The sequence below is a fragment of the Panthera onca genome, chromosome Y (genome assembly GCF_046562875.1).
Source record: "Panthera onca isolate mPanOnc1 chromosome Y, mPanOnc1 haplotype 2, whole genome shotgun sequence".
NCBI classification, from domain to species: domain Eukaryota; kingdom Metazoa; phylum Chordata; class Mammalia; order Carnivora; family Felidae; genus Panthera; species Panthera onca.
Window position 1 is genome coordinate 21,554,775 of NC_138358.1, and position 14,823 is coordinate 21,569,597.

At 36.8% G+C, this 14,823-nt stretch overlaps 1 protein-coding gene and 1 pseudogene across 2 annotated transcripts in view; both read right to left on the bottom strand.

The window, feature by feature from the left end:
* The window catches only part of LOC145714947 (eukaryotic translation initiation factor 1A, X-chromosomal), a 795,969-nt gene that overhangs the window by 265,515 nt on the left and 515,631 nt on the right, over window positions 1-14,823 (bottom strand). The window lies entirely within an intron of this gene.
* LOC145714991 (cyclin-dependent kinase 16 pseudogene) lies at window positions 10,964-12,510 on the bottom strand (annotated as a pseudogene).

Below are 14,823 nucleotides of genomic sequence, written 5' to 3' on the forward strand. Positions count from 1 at the left end.
CTGTCTTTCAAAAACAAATACGTGTTCAAAATAATTCTAGAGGAGAACATAGATAATAATGTTTCTGGCATTAGCTGTAGCAACTTTTTCTAGATATGTCTCCTGAGGCAAGGAAAATGAAAGCAAAAATAAACTATTGGGTCTATGTAAGTTTAAAACTCCTACACAGAAAAGAAATAAAGGGTTAGTATCGAAAATGTATAAAGAACTCAATACTCAGAAAAACAAATAACCTTGTAAAGAAATGGGCAGAAGTCATGAAAAGACATTTCTGCAAAGAACACATATAGATGACCAACAGACACATGAAAACATGTTTAATATCATTGATTATCAGAAAAATGCAAATCAAATGAGTTTTGAAAAATGCAAATCAAATGCAAATCAGTGAGTTTGACATTAGTCAAAATGGCTAAAATTCACAACACAAGAAACAGGGATTGGTGAGGATATGGAGAAAGGGGAGATCCCCATGCATATTTTATGGGAATAAAATTGGTGTGGCAACTATGGGAAACAACATGGAGTTTCCTCAAAAAGTTAAAAATAGAAATACATGCAATCCATTAATTCCAATTCTGGGTGTTCACATGAAGAAAACAAAACCACCAATTTGAAAGATAAATGCATCTGTTGTTTATGGCATCAATATCTAAAATAGCCAAATCATGGAAACAGCTAAAGTATCTATCTACAGATGAATGGACAAATAGGTGCAGCATGTATATGTTACAAAGCCACAAAAAAGAATGAAATCTTGCCATTGATAGCAACATGAATGGATCTAGAACGTATCATATATGCAATCTAAAAAAAATGAACAATATAACAGAAAGAACAGATTCATGACTCATAACTAAGAAAACCAGTTTCTGGTTGCCATTGGGGAGAATGGTGTGGGCATGGTTGAAAGGGGTGAAAGGGATTAAGAGATACAAACTTGAAGTTATAAAATAAATAACCCACAGAAATGAAAAGTATAGTGCAGCATAGATAAATAATAAATTGCAATAATTTTTCATGGTGACAGATGGTAACTACACCAGTTACAAAAATCATTACACTGTCAACCTGAAACTAATATATGTTAAATGTACTTCCACTAAAAATGAAAAACATACTTGGCCTTCCATATTTGGTGAAAACACAAACCTACAGATAAAGAAGCTGAATGAATCCTCAGAGAGAATAAATGCAGGAAATCCATGTCAAGGCACATCATAATTAAACTGAAAACTAAAGACAAAGGAAATATCTTAAAAGCAGAATGAAATGACAACTTACTCCTAAAAGAATTCAAAGTTAGTATATTTGTTATCTGACACTTGTTGACCAAAAGTACATATTTAGGTACTGGGGGTCAGCGGGGGAGGGAACTGTCCATGTGAATCCTGTATTTAGTGAAAATATTTGTTAAGAGTGAATGAAGGTTAACCCAAATAATTTTCGTGTATCTGTATATGTGTGTGTGTGCGTATGCAGTAAAATATTACTCTTTTGGATTTCAACTTGCCTTGTTTTTCTCTCTTACACACACACCCACACCCACACACACATGCACATACACACGATCATTGTTCTTAAAAACTTTAATTTTTTTTTGTTTTCCTCAAATGTTATCTTTATGAATAGTTTCTATCAATTAATTTTTATTTATGTATGTGTATTTCTCTTTGGGGATTCTTTACAATAGGCTACACTTGTTTATTCTGACATTAATTTTTATCTAATGCAGAAAGATGATGGTCATTGTTAACTACTTTTACACCCTTGTTTTCTTGTCTTTCTGAAATATAAATTACCCACATGTTAGACTGTGTTTTCCCATGAGTCAAAAATACTTTCTTTTGTACAATTTTCTTTGTGTCTGTGTTTCAATGTAGATAGATTCATAGACATTTCTTCAATTTACTGGTTTACAATAAGGACTTATAATGACTACAATTTAAGTTTGTAGTAATAAGAAAGTAAATAATAGAAAGTAAATTTAAACAAAGGAGTGTTTTTCAAACATTCAAACTATGTAATTACAAGTTCTCAGGTAGATGAAAATATTATCTGTATATACTGATAATGAGGGTGTTAGATTTATTTAGAAATTCAATAAGAATTATTGAAAAATTATAAGAATTAGAAAAAATTCAAAAGTCATAGCAATTATTCTCCTCAGTGTAAATAGTATCTACTTTTTAATTTTAAAAAATGTAATGAATATTTGTACTAATAAAGTCTCAAATGTATGTCCACATTTAGTTACCTAGCTCAGTTTCTAAAATAATTTAATGAAGATATGAATTTATATTTTTGAGCAATCAAATAAGAAAAATGGGAAAAGTTTACTAAAAAAGCTTGAAAAATTGGAAAGTTACCTATTAAAAGAGATTTTTATTTAAACTTCTTTATACAGATACAACTTCATGGGTCCACATGTTAAATATTATTAAAAATGAAAGAAGGAATGTCATTCCATTTCTTTGTGTCATCTTCATTTTCTTTCATGAGTGTTTTGTAATCTTCAGAGTACAGGTCTTTCACCTTTCTGGTTAGGTTTATTCCTAGGTTTCTTTGGGGTTTGGTGCAATAGTAAATGAGATTAGTTCCTTAATTTGTCTTTCTGCTGCTTCATTATTGATGTATAGAAATGCTACATATTTGTGTACATTGATTTTGTACTCTGTGACTCTACTGAATTTGTGTATCAGTTCTAGCAGGTTTTTGGTGGAGTCTTTAGTGTTTTCTATATACAGTATCATGCCATCTACAAATAGTGGAAGTTTTATTGTTTTTATTTTTTACTGTTTTGGATTCCTTTTATTTCTTTTTGTTGTTTGATTGTGGAAGCTAAGACTTCCAGTACTATGTTAAATAACAATAGTGAGAGAGGACATCCCTGTCATGTTCTTGATCATAGAGGAAAAGCTCTCAGTTTTTCCTCATTGGGGATAATGTTCCTTGTGGGTTTTTCAAAGACTTTATTATGTTGAAGTATGTTACCTCTCAATGTGCTTTGTTGAGGTTTTTTTTTTTTTTACTGTGAATGGATATTAACAATAAAAAAATAATAAAATGAATCCTTTTTCGGCAACTACTAAATGATTACACAGTTTTTTAAATCTTTTTTTCTTTTTAATATGAGGTACCACAATACTGATATGTGAATATGTGAGCCACAATTGCAGCCCAGGAACAAATCCCACTTGATCATGCTGAATAATTCTTTGAATGTATTGTTGGCTTTTGTTTGTTAGTATTTTGTTGAGGATTTTGCATGTATAATCATCAGGGATGTTTGTTGGCAGTTCTCTATTTTCGTGGAATCTTTATGCAGTTTTAGTATGAGGGTAATACTGACCTTTTGGGATGGATTTGGAAGTTCTTCTTTGTTTTCTATTTTTTTGGAATAGTTTGAGAATAGGAATTAACTCTGTAAATATTTGGTAGAATTCTCTTGTGAGTCCGTCTGACTCTAGACTTTGGCTTGTTGTGAGTTTTTCGATTACTAGCTCAGTTTCAGATTTCACCTTATAAAAGTGTAATAATCAAAACAGTATGGTGCTGGTACTAAAATAAACACATACATTAGTTCACCAAAGCAGGAATCTTAGAAATGAACCCACAACTATAACATCAATTAATCTTTGGTACAGCAGGAAAGAATACCCAACTGGAAAAAAAAAACCAGTCTCTTCCAGAAATGGTGTTGGGAAGACTGAACAGCAACATACAAAAGAATTCTTACCAGGGCAACTGGGTGACTAAGTTGGTGAAGCATCCCACTCTTGGTTTTGGCTCTGGTCATGATCTCACAGTTTGTGAATTTAAGCTCTACATCATGCTATCAGCATGGAGGTTACTTGAGATTCTCTCTCCCTCTCTCTCTCTGCTCCTACCCTGTACATGCTCTCTCAAAATAAATAAACACATTTATTTTTAAAAAATAATTCTTACCTCATACACAAAAATAAATTCAAAATGGATTAAAAACCTAAAAGTGGACAGGAAGCATTAAAATCTTAGAGAAAAACATAGGCATTAAAGTCTTTGATATAGGCCATAGCAAGTTTTTACTAGACACATCTCCTGAGGCAATGGAAATAAAAGCAAAAATAAACTATTGGGACTCCATCAAGATAAAAACCTTCTGCACAGTGAAGGAAACAATCAACAAAATGAAAAGGCAGCCTACAGAAGGGGAGAAAATATTTGCAAATAACATATCTGATACAGAATAAGTATATAAAATCTATAAAGAACTTATCAAATTCAACTCCCCAGAAGTGTAATAATCCAGTTAAGAAATAGCAGAAGATATAAATAGACATTTTTCCAAATACATCCAGATGGCTAATCAACCTATGAAAAGATGTTCAACATCACCCATTATCAGGGAAATACAAATCAAAACCATGATTAGATATCACCTCACAGCTGTCAGAATGGCTAAAATTAACAACTCAGGAAACAACATATGTGGTGATAGGGGGGCTGTCTTGCACTGTTGGTGGGAATGCAAACTAGTACAGCCACTCTGGAAAACAGTCTGAAGGTTCCTCAAAAGTTAAAAATAGAACTACCCTATGACCCAGCAATTGCTCTACTAGGTATTTATGCAAAGAACACAAAAATACTGATTCAAAGTCACATGTACCTCAAAGTTTAGAGCAACATTATCAACACTAACCAAATTAGGAAAAGCCCAAATGTCCACCAACTTATTAATGGATAAAGAAGATATGGTATATACATATTCATGTATATAATGAAATATTGCTCAACCATCAAAAAGAATGAGATCTTCCCATTTGCAAAAATGTAGATGGTTCCAGAGTGTATTATGCTAAGCAAAATAAGGCAGTCAGACAAAGAGAAATACCATATGATTTGATGCATATGTAGAATTTAAGAAATGAAACAGATGAACGTAAAGGGAGAGAGAAAAGAGGGAGGGGGAATAAAGCCACAAGAGATTCTTAACTATAGACAACAAACTGAGGGTTGCTGGAGTGGAGGTGGGTGTGGGATGGGCTAAATGCATGATGGGTATTAAGGAGGGTACTTGTGATGAATACTGGGTGTTTGTTATATGAGAGTAATGAATCACTAAATCCCACCCCTGAAACCAATTTTACCACATACTGTAACTAGAATTTAAATAAAAAGTTGGAGTAAAAAGAGGCAAATGACAAATTGAGAAAGTTTTTCCAACTTATACTACAAATAACGGGCTTATATTTCTAACAAAAAGAAACAAAAGAATGAGAAAAGGAGAAAAAAAGAGAGAGAAATCAAGAAAAAGACTCTTGAGTACAGAGAACTCATTGATTGCTACCACAGAGGAGGAGAGTGGGGAATGGGTTAAATAGGTGATGGGTATTAAGAAGGACACTGGGTTGTTGTTGAGGAGCAGCAGGTGTTGTATGGAAGTGATGGATCACTAAATTATCCAACTGAATTTAATATAACACTGTATATTAATTACATTGGAATTTTAAAAATAAACATCTTTTTTTAAAAAAGGAAAACTGAGGCACATTAAAGTTTCAGCATTTTATGTGAGTAAACATTGACTCATATCAGGCAGTACTAAACCAAAAGTCATTAGTAGTGTTACGTGGACAGGATTGGGGAAAGGTTTTCCTAAAGAAGACATAGAGCAAAGCAAGATTATTTGATAGGCAATAACTTAAATGGTTGAGAAAGCCTAGTTAAGGGTTTGTGATAGTTTTTTCTTGACTTTGAGGCATTTACAGGAATTGACTCTGGCTTAGGTTTGCTTGCTTACAAAGGCTGCCAATCCATTAGAACCACTTAAATATAGTTATCTCCCTTTTTAAATGCTTAAAAAGAAAAAAAGCACAGAACAACATGTTTATTATGATCCATTTTTTGTTACAATAGCCATTAATTTGTGTATGCATTGGATATATGAAATTATGTCATGGAGGACATATCACCAAAATGGTTACAAAAAATTCGTGTTTTTTAATAATTGGATTCAAAGCTCACTTTCATTTTGTACCCAGCTGTATTAAGATACAAGTGACATATAATGTGTGTAAGTTTAGAAGGAAAAATTCCAGTTTTTTCTTTCCTATGTTTTTGGGGGAAACATAGTTTTTCCTTCCTGTGTTTCTCCCTTATTTACTATATAGACACAATGCCCATATAATTTGTGACACTTCTGGTCACCAGTGTGTGACGATTTTTCTCCTACAACAAACAATTCTCTGAAATAACACCGGGAGTGGCTAAAATGAACAAATCATGAGGCTATAACTATTGGTGGGAATGCAATGTGGTGCAGCCACTCTGGAAAACAGTGAGGAGGTTCCTCAAAAAATTAAAAATAGATCTACCCTATGACCCAGGAATAGCACTGCTAGGAATTTACCCAAGGAATACAGGAGTACTGATGCATAGGGGCACTTGTACCCCAATGTTTATAGCAGCACTCTCAACAATAGCCAAATTATGGAAAGAGCCCAAATGTCCATCAACTGATGAATGGATAAAGAAATTGTGGTTTATATACACAATGGAGTACTATGTGGCAATGAGAAAGAATGAAATATGGCCCTTTGTAGCAACGTGGATGGAACTGGAGAGTGTGATGCTAAGTGAAATAAGCCATACAGAGAAAGACAGATATCATATGGTTTCACTCTTATGTGGATTCTGAGAAACTCAACAGAAGACCAGGGGAGGGGGGTGTTACAGAGAGGGAAGGAGGCAAGCCAGAAGAGACTCTCTTAAATACTGAGACTAGTGAGGGTTAATGTGGGGGGGAGGGGGAAGGGGAAAGTGGGTGATTGGAATCGAGGAGTGCACCTGTTGGGATGAGCACTGGGTATTCTTTGGAAACCAATTTGGCAATAAATTTCATAAACAAACAAACAAACAAACAAACAAACACTGGATTACCTATAACTTAACTAATATAGGTAGTATATGCATTGAGATAGTGTCAGATCCCATAGTATGGATCTAGGTCACCTGACTGTTTGCATCCACTTTGGGTACCAGACACATCACTGGTTACCATGTGCTTTGACTAACTAGCTGTGACCCTGTCATCATGTTCAATTAATTTTCTAGATCAGTTCAGAGAACTCACTTATGTTTATGAGCTTATTAAAGGATATGATAAAAGATACAGATGAACAGCAAGATGAAGAGAAGTGGCTACTTGGATTGTGCTCTAGTTCTATTTTTAACTTTTTTCAGAACCTCCATATATTTTCCAGGATGACTTCACCAGTTTGCATTCCTACCAACAGTGTAAGAAGGCTTCCTTTTCTCCACATCCTTGTCAACACCTGTTGTTGTTTTCATACTGTATACTCTTATACATGTGAGGTGATATCTATGGAGGTTTTGATTTGTATTTCCCTGGTGATGAGTGATATTGAGCATCTTTTCATGTATATGTTAGCCATATGGATGTCCTCTTTGGGAAAATATCTGTTTAAGTTCCCTCCCCCTTTTTGAACTGGATGCTCCTTCTGTTGATGATGATAACTTGTTCTTTTTGGTCTTACTGTTGAGTAGTATAAATTCCTTACATATTTTAACTATTAACCACTTAATCCAATTCAGTATGTTCTTTGCATTTTGTCAATTTTTTTCCTGTGAAAAAGCTTACTAGATTGATATATTCTCATTTGATTTTTACTTCCATTGCTTGTCATTTTGGTTATATTGCCAAAATGATGTCAAACACTTTTTTCTTTATATTTTCTTATAGAAGTTTTCAGGTTTCAAATCTTATGCTTTAGTCTATCCATTTTGAATACATTTTTTAAATGGTGTCAGATAGAGGTCCAGTTTCATTTTTTCTCCATGTGCTTATCCAGTCAGTTTTCCAACACAATTTATTGAAGAGATTATCCTCTTCATCATATATGTGGCAGTTTATTTCTGAACTCTAAATTCCATTCCATTGGTTTGTGTGTCTGTTTTTATGCCACTACCATACTTTCTTTGTGACTATAGTTCTGCAATATGATTTTATGTCTATGTCAAAGTATAAGATGTGATGTCTCCAGCTTTGCTCTTTGTCAACAGTGTTTTGGCCATTTCAAATCTTGGGTAGTTCCATATGAATTTTAGAATCGAGTCATATGTTTCTGTGAAAAATGCTGTTAAAATTTTGAAGGCAATTGCATTGAATTTATGGATTCAATATGTATGCATAAATGTGCATTTATGCAGTCAATGTGAATTGTGGACATTTTAACAATACTAACCATTCTAGTCCAGAAGAGTTATATTAACACATATTATCATTCCATTTATTTGTGTCTTCTGCAATTTCTTTCATCAGTATTTTTTAGTGTATGGGTTTTGCATTTCCTTGGTTAAATTTATTCCTTAATATTTTATTGGCATTGGTACTGTCATGAATAAGGTTATTTTCTTTCTTTTTCAGATATTTCATTGTTGGTATTCAGAATGAAACCAGTTTTTATGTTGATTTTGTATCCTGAAACTATTTAGTTAATTACAATAGATTTTTGATAGTGTCTTCACAATTTTCTATATATAAGATCATACATATTTCATACATGTTTGAAAGCAGAACATATTCCTTTTCCTTCCTATCTGGATGCCTTTCCTTAAGTTTTCTTGCCTAATTGCTGTGGCTAGGACTGCCAATACTAAGTTGGATAAAGGTGGTGATAGGAGGCATCCTTGTCTTGTTCTGATCTTAGTGGGGGAAAACTTCCAACTTTTACTATTGAATATGATGTTAGCCATGGGTTTCTCATACATGGCTTTTAGTATGTTGAGATATATCCCTTCTACACCCAATATTTTTTAATAGTTTTTTTATTGTGAAATATTGTGAAATGTGTCAAGTGACCTTCTGCATCTTTGAAGATAGTCCTATGATTTTTATTCTTCATTGTGTTTATGTGATGTATGAAATTTATTGGTTTGCATAAGGATGGTTTGAACTATTCTTACATCACAAGGATAAACTCACTTGACCATGGTGTGTGATCCTTTAATATACTGTTGATTTTTGTTTGCTAGTATTTTATAGAAAACTTTTAAACTTTATTATTCAAGGATATTAATTTATATTATTTTCTCTTGTCATGTTTTTATCTAGTTTTAGTGTCAGGGCAATGCTGACTTATGAAATGAGTTAGGAAGTGCTTCTTCCTCTTCAGGTGTTTGGAAGAGTTGAGAAGTTTTGACACAAATTATTCTTCAGTATTTGTTACAATTCACCTGTGAAGCCACCTGGGCTTTTCTGGTTGGAAAGTGTTTTGATTACAGATATAATCTCCTTATTTGTTATTGGCATGTTCAGATTTTTTTTTTCATGAATCAGTCCTGGTTGGTTGTATGTTTATAGGAATTCATCCTTTGTTCTAGATTACGCATGTTGTTGGTATTCAGTTTCTTGCAGCAGTCTGTTCTGATCTTTTGTATTTCTATGGTATCAGTTGTGATGTCCATATTTTGATTTATACTTTTATTTGTGTCTTCTATTTTGTGGTAAATCTACCTAAATGTTTGTCAATTATTGTTTACCTTTTTTTAAAGGACAGCCTTTTTGATATTTTTCTATTCTTGTTTCATTTGTTTCAGCTGTCATCTTTGTAATCTCAGTTTATCTGCTAAATTGGGATTCATTAATTCTTTTTTTTTTTTTTTTTTTTTAGTTTGGACTTTTTAATATTTCATACAGCGATATGATGCATTCAAGAACACAACCCCATCCCCCAAACCTACCTGGAGGGCCACCACTTCAGCCCTCCCAATTAATTTGAGGGCCCAGGGTTTAGAGTGAAGGAAAGAGAGGACAGGACTCCATGGACTCCCTGCCCTGCCTCACTGTCCCCAGGTGTTAGGGGATAATACCTGGGCACAGACCCCCATGCGCCTGTCTGCCCCTGCTTGAGCACATATACATATTATGGATCCTTGAAGAATTGGTCATTTCCTGCCAGAAGCCTTAGTCAATAGCACCAAATAGGACAGGGGCAGAAGGGTTGAGTTAGGGAGACCCTGAGAAGGAGGGAATCCCCAGCTATGGTACTTCAGGAAGTAAAGAATGGGGCCCCCCACCTCATCCAGTGCTCAGAGAGTATCCAGTACTCCCCAGGTCCCCCTGCAGCTGGGGATGGCAGGTCTGGGGTAGGAAGGTGAGTGGTTGAGGTATGCTTTCTATTAGCTGACCCCAGGTTCTGGTGATGATCAGGGTTCCAAATAGAGGCTGTGTCCCTGTCTTGGAAAGGCTGGGAGCAGGGCTTTATTGTACAAAATACTGTGGGAGCACCCCATGCAGAGGGGCATAGGCAGCCAGTCTGTATACAGAAATACTGCATTTAAAAAAATGAAAACCTCATTTAAGATAATTAAAAAACAACAATGAATTAAATAAACAAAAAGTTCACACAACATGAGGCAGATGGAGGCAGGCAGGAAAGCAGGCCCAAGTTATTGCCACATTTGTCCAAGTTGATCCCAAGCCAAGGCTAGCTCCAGAGCCCTGACTGGCCATGGGGTAGTGGTTCTGAGGGAGGGGATGTTGGGAAGGGTGACAAGCTTGGTCTCAGTGTAGAAAGCTGTCATGGCCATGTTGTGCACTGGCAATTATTGAGACAGAGACAGACAGAGACAGACAGAGAGACAGACAGGCCAACTAGGTGAAGGAGTGATGACAGCTTTGTTATCACATAGTAGACAGGCCATTGGGTGGGCTGACAGGCCAACAGTCAGGTATTTGGATAGAGAGCTGGGGATATGTGGGTAGGCAAACATGAGTGGAGCAGGTAGGCAGGCAGCAAGCAAGGAGGATGCAGTTGGAGGCTGCCCTGTGAGGGGAGTGGTATGTGTCAAACTGGTGTCTGCTGGGAGCTTGGTCTGTAGCTTAGAACTTAGTGTCAACCACATGGAAAGCAGGCCTGTCTGCATCAGGCATTATTCAAGATAAAAAACTAGTCTCCATTTATAGCTGGATCTGCTTTACTGCAAATATGGAAGTCGTGTCAGGAAGTTCATGGATCCACTCCCCTAGATTGAGGAAGAATGGACATTTCAGGGTATCCTTTGAAGAGATTTCATTGTGAGCTTCAAACTGCAACAGCCTGTGAGGAGGTCAGCCCCACTGCAGTTAAGTCAGGGTGCCTGGCTCAAATGGGCTTTGGGCTGGATACTTGTAGTAGTTGTATGTCTTAAACTCTTACTTGGACAGAATGCCTGGTCACAACTCCTCAGCTGGGGTTTGCAAGATGGTGAAGATGAAATGTAGTTGCTTCTCCACTGTGGAGCCTGGAATGACAGGCTGGGCTGTGGCCATTTCACAAAATGTAGCCCACACCCCACACATCAATCTGGGTAGACTAGTGGTGGATCCAACCAGGAGACAAAAGGGAGGTGGGGGAGGTGGGGGGAGTGAGGAGGTGAAGGGGTGGTGGTGGCAGGGAAGTACCACAGTGTCACGATCTTGTTGGAGTAGGTCTTCTTTGAAATAGACTTGGGCAAGGCCAGGCCAAAGCAAGCCACATTGAGCACTCCATTGTCATTGATGACTAGGTTTGGGGGCATGTAGCACCTTCGGCTGGTAGCAGTGGGGCCAAGCAGAGGAGCAGCAGGAAGAGAAACAGTTTCACATTCTACATGTTGATGAAGTTCTCACAATCATCTGGGTACTGCTTCAGGCCCTTATGCATGTACTCAAAGACAAGAATGAGAGACTTCTCCATGTGGATAACATCATGAAGATGAAAATGTTGGAGTGTTTGAGGTCCTTGATCTGGGACACTTGCCAGATGGCAGTGCAGGGTGCCCCCTCTTCATGTTCCAGTTTTATCTCCTTGAGTGCAACAAGGTTGTCTCTGAGCTTGCTTTTGCCTTTGCAGAAGGGGGCGTAGGTACTGCACACAGCTTGTCCGGTTTGATGTAGATCTCCAGTTTCCCAAAGCCAAAGTCAGAAACACTGACAGCGGATGCTGCTGCTAAGAGGGTTGTCGAAATTGGGGCTATTGATGGTCAGTTTCTCAGGATAGCCTCAGGGGCCAGATGTGGGCTAGTAATGCTAGATGCTTGTTGCTGTATTCAGTGGAGATCTTGCACACACAACCTCAAAAGCAACTGCACCTCATCAAAGGAAGTGTCCGAAGCCTGCTCACTTTCACCATCAGACACCATCTTCAAGTCCTCTTGGACAATTTCTGGTATAGAGCTAGGTGGGCCACATCCTGAGTGAGGTTCACCATGACAGGCACGAGTGGGTACTTCTCCAAGGTCACAGGCGCCACCACTTCCATTCTCATCAAGGTCTGTCTGTTCAGGGGTAACATTGGTCTCGTCCACACCCCAACCCCCAAGCATAGTCACCCACACAGCTCCCCCTTGACCTTCATCCAATCTTTGCGGACTGGCAGGGGCACAAGCAACCTCAGTGCAGGTGGTTGGGGGCAATGGGCAAGGTCTGAGACCATGAGATCTCTCCTCCTGTTCGCAGTGGGTACAGGTCCCAGTAGTTTTTGGCATTGGCTGCTGGACCTGGACTCCCCGATCTGAAGAGGCGGCTGGGGTGGCTGAGGCTCAGGTGGCATCCTGCTGAGCTGGCCTAGAGCTTGGGCTGCAGGCGAAGCCCCGGGATTTGCTGGCAAGGGCTTGAATTGAATAGCTCACAGCTGCTTGGAGCTTACAGCGAACTAACTGTTTTCTTAGCTAATTCTTCTCTTCCACTAGTTCCTTGATGGTCAAGTTAGGTTGTTTATTTAAGATCTTTTTTCCCCTAATGTAGGCATGTATCACTATGAACTTTCATATAAGCACTGCTTTTCCTGCATCTTGTGGGTTGTGATATGTTCTGTTTCCATTTTAATTTATCAGTATATCTTTTTTGACCATAGTTTTCGGGAGTATGTTGTTTCTGTTATTGATTCTAGTTCACACCTTTGGGGTAGAGAAATACACTGGGCATAATTTCAGTTTTTTGAACATTTTGTCATTCTTTTTGTGATAGCACATATAAATCACCCTGGACAATGTTCTTGTGCACTTGAAGAGGATGTGTATTCATCTGCTATTGGATGGAAAGCTCTGCATATTCTGTTAGTTGTATTTGGTCCAAAGCATAGTTCAAATCCAGTGTTTCCTTCTTGACTTTCTGTCCAGGTGATCTAACCATTATTGAAAGTGGGTATTGAATCCCCTCTATTATTAGTGCATTACCTATTACTCCCTCTAAATCTGTTATATTTACATACCCTGGTGTTGGGTTTACACATAATCAGAGTTGATACAGTATCTCATTAACTTGACCTCCTTTATTATTATGTGATGATTCCCTTTGTATCTTGTTACTTTTTCTCCTTTTTTTGTCTTCTACTTATTTTGTCTGATATTAGTAAAACTATCCTAAACACTTGGTTGGTTTACATGTATAAAGAAAAACTTTTTGTATTCATTTGCTTTCAGCTTCCATATGTTCTTAAACCTGAAATGTGTCACTTGTAGTCAACATACACTTGAGTCTTGTTTATTTATCCATCCAGTCATTCTATGTCTTTTAATTGGACCATTTAATCCATTTACATTTGTAGTAATTTTTTTAAAAGTTTTTTAATGTTTAGTTTTGAGAGAAAAAGAGACAGAGAACAAGCAAGGGAGGGGCAGAGAGAGAGGGAGACACAGAATCTGAAGCAAGCTCCAGGCTCTGAGCTGTCAGCATAGAGCCCGATGCGGGGCTCAAACTCACTAACCGTGAGATCATGACCTGAGCCAAAGTCAGATGCTTAACCAACAGAGTCACCCAATGGCCCTTTTTTGTAGTAATTATTAATAGGTAAGTATTTACTTGCACATAGTGTTCTTTTCTGATTGTTTTCCCATTCATTTCTTTTTATCTTTCTTCCTATAGGCTGCCTTCCTCTGCAAAGAGGTAATTTCCCATAGTGGTATGATTTTATTTTTGTTACCCTCCTCTTTATCTTGTGTGTATCTACTACAGATTTGTTTTGTGATTATCTTGAGGTGAATTGAAATATAGCAGTCAGGGCACCTGGGTGGTTCAGTCAATTAAGCATCCGACTTCGGGTCGGGTCCAACTTCAGCTCAGGTCATGATCTCCCAATTTGTGAGTTTGGGCCCCATGTCAGGCTCTGGGTTAACAGGTCAAAGCCTGTAGACTGCTTTGGATTCTGTGTCTCCCTCTCTTTCTCTACCCCTTCCCTACTCATGCTCTGTCTCTCAAAAATAAATAAACATTAAAAAATTTTAAAAAAAGGAAATATAGCAGTCATTTTAAGCTGATAAAAAATTCTACATACTTAAAAAACACTACTGTTTTACTCATTCCTAACATTTTATGTTTTTAATTTCACATTCTATATTGTTTTATATTGTGTATCCAATAATAAATTCTTATAGTAAGAATTATGTTATACTTTTATGTTTTCACCTTTAGAATTGAGGTTTTAATACATCATTTTACAGTATTAGAGTATTCTGATTTTGACTGTATAGTAACATTTACCAGTGTTTAATTTGAAAAGTTTCATATTAGTAGTTCCGATTCTTTTGTTTCAGCTTGAGAAACTACTTTAGCATTTTGTGTGTGTATGAGAGAGAGACAGGTCTAGTGGTGATAAACAATGTCTTTTTGTTAAACAATGTCTCTTTCTTGCCTTCATTTTTGAAGGACAACTGTGCTGGGTAAAGTATTTATAGTTGGCAATTTCTTCTTTCAGCACTTAGACTGAATCATCCCATTCTCCCCTGGCCTATAGACTCTGCTGAGAAATCTGGTGGGAGTTTCCCTTATAAGAGAAAAAATAATTTTTTCTCTTCTTGATT